Source organism: Epargyreus clarus, unplaced genomic scaffold (assembly GCF_041222505.1).
Source record: "Epargyreus clarus isolate Ecla_fem2 unplaced genomic scaffold, WU_Ecla_fem_2.2 ptg000022l, whole genome shotgun sequence".
Lineage (NCBI taxonomy): Eukaryota > Metazoa > Arthropoda > Insecta > Lepidoptera > Hesperiidae > Epargyreus > Epargyreus clarus.
The window spans coordinates 3,479,434-3,481,933 of record NW_027332229.1 but is presented as its reverse complement, the minus strand read 5'-3'; the positions used below and the strand labels follow the sequence as shown (position 1 = coordinate 3,481,933).

Sequence of the window (2,500 nt, the reverse complement as noted above, 5' to 3'; positions counted from 1 at the left end):
GCATTAAAGTGGTTACCTTTTCAGAACGCGCGCGGCGAGCTAACGCCTTAGCGCGACTCCAAAAAACCGCTATCGGTACACGCGCGCGCTCACGCTGCGCACTCCACGTTGTCACGGACTCGGGGCGCGGATTTTTACCTTTCTGCGTCCGAGACGGCGGGAACGCGCGACGCCAGCGACGACGTACGACCTTGTCGCAACGGAGGACACAATCGCCCGAGCGCTACGACTGTACGATACGCCATCGCCGACATCGGTGAGCACGGCGGATCCGTCCATCCATCCGTCCATAATATGGACGGACGGACGGTCGGATGGGTATGTTGTGGATTAATGTCTGCGTATTACGAGCGCGAACGCGTCGTGACACACGTTAATGATCCTTCCGCAGGTTCCCCTACGGAAACCTTGTTACGACTTTTACTTCCTCTAAATGATCAAGTTTGGTCAACTTCCCAGCAACGCCGACGGCCGCGAAGCCACCGCGTGTCGGTCCGAAGACCTCACTAAATCATTCAATCGGTAGTAGCGACGGGCGGTGTGTACAAAGGGCAGGGACGTAATCAACGCGAGCTTATGACTCGCGCTTACTAGGAATTCCTCGTTTATGGGGGATAATTGCAAACCCCAATCCCCAGCACGAAGGAGTTTCAACGGGTTGCCCGGGCCTCTAGGCCTGGGAGAACATGCTGATTCCTTCAGTGTAGCGCGCGTGCGGCCCAGGACATCTAAGGGCATCACAGACCTGTTATTGCTCAATCTCGTGTGGCTCGAAGCCGCCGGTCCCTCTAAGAAGAATTTTAATACGTCGCCAGTGAGTTGCACGACCGAAGTCGAGCACACCTAAATGGCGACGCCTATTTAGCAGGCTAGAGTCTCGTTCGTTACCGGAATTAACCAGACAAATCGCTCCACCAACTAAGAACGGCCATGCACCACCACCCACCGAATCAAGAAAGAGCTGTTAATCTGTCAATCCTTCCGGTGTCCGGGCCTGGTGAGATTTCCCGTGTTGAGTCAAATTAAGCCGCAGGCTCCACTCCTGGTGGTGCCCTTCCGTCAATTCCTTTAAGTTTCAGCTTTGCAACCATACTCCCCCCGGAGTCCAAAATCTTTGGTTTCCCGGAAGCTGCCCGCCGAGCCATTGTAGTAACGTCGGCGGATCGCTAGATGACATATTTACGGTTAGAACTAGGGCGGTATCTAATCGCCTTCGAACCTCTAACTTTCGTTCTTGATTGATGAAAACACCTTTGGCAAATGCTTTCGCTGATGTTCGTCTTGCGACGATCCAAGAATTTCACCTCTAACGTCGCAATACGAATGCCCCCAGTTATCCCTATTAATCATTACCTCGGAGTTCTGAAAACCAACAAAATAGAACCGAGATCATATTCTATTATTCCATGCACGAAATATTCAAGCAGCATTTTGAGCCCGCTTTGAGCACTCTAATTTGTTCAAAGTAAAATTGTCGGCCCATCTCGACACTCACTGAAGAGCACCGCGATAGGATTTTGATATTGAACCGGCGTTTTACCGCCGGCTCACCGACGATATGCTCCGCAAACGTGTCAGTATCACCGCGGATGCGGTGCACCGACAGCGCGGCGCACAAATGCAACTACGAGCTTTTTAACCGCAACAATTTTAGTATACGCTATTGGAGCTGGAATTACCGCGGCTGCTGGCACCAGACTTGCCCTCCAATTGTTCCTCGTTAAAATATTTAAAGTGTACTCATTCCGATTACGAGGCCTCGTAAGAGTCCCGTATCGTTATTTTTCGTCACTACCTCCCCGTGCCGGGAGTGGGTAATTTGCGCGCCTGCTGCCTTCCTTGGATGTGGTAGCCGTTTCTCAGGCTCCCTCTCCGGAATCGAACCCTGATTCCCCGTTACCCGTGACAACCATGGTAGTCGCAGAAACTACCATCGAAAGTTGATAAGGCAGACATTTGAAAGATGCGTCGCCGGTACTGGACCATGCGATCGGCAAAAGTTATCCAGATTCATCAAAATTAACGACTTCGGACGCGAGGCCCTCCGTCGATTGGTTTTGATCTAATAAAAGCACTCATCCCATCACTGGTCAGAGTTCTGATTGCATGTATTAGCTCTAGAATTACCACAGTTATCCAAGTAACTGAGTAAGATCTAAGGAACCAAAACTGATATATTGAGCCATTCGCGGTATCGCCTTAATACGGCTTGCACTGAGACATGCATGGCTTAATCTTTGAGACAAGCATATAACTACTGGCAGGATCAACCAGGGAGCTGACAGTCACTCGCGGACGAATGTAGCCGTCGTCGCTCGGACGAGAACACGACACATATCGACGCGGTCGCGGGCGCGTCCGCGTCGAATGATGTTTCGTTTTTGAACTCGTCGTACCTTTTAATATTGTACGCTCTTTGTTTTCGATGGTTCGTGCAGCGTCAACGGAGTATCTCATCCGATTGTCGCAACGATCCAACGAGAGAGTGTGCGCGCGATTT

At 51.1% G+C, this 2,500-nt stretch overlaps 1 non-coding gene across 1 annotated transcript; it reads right to left on the bottom strand.

The window, feature by feature from the left end:
• Nucleotides 1–374: 374 nt before the first annotated feature.
• LOC140751433 (small subunit ribosomal RNA) lies at nt 375–2,277 on the bottom strand. The gene has a single exon (XR_012103342.1). It is a non-coding gene; the product is annotated as a small subunit ribosomal RNA (ribosomal RNA).
• Nucleotides 2,278–2,500: the final 223 nt, after the last annotated feature.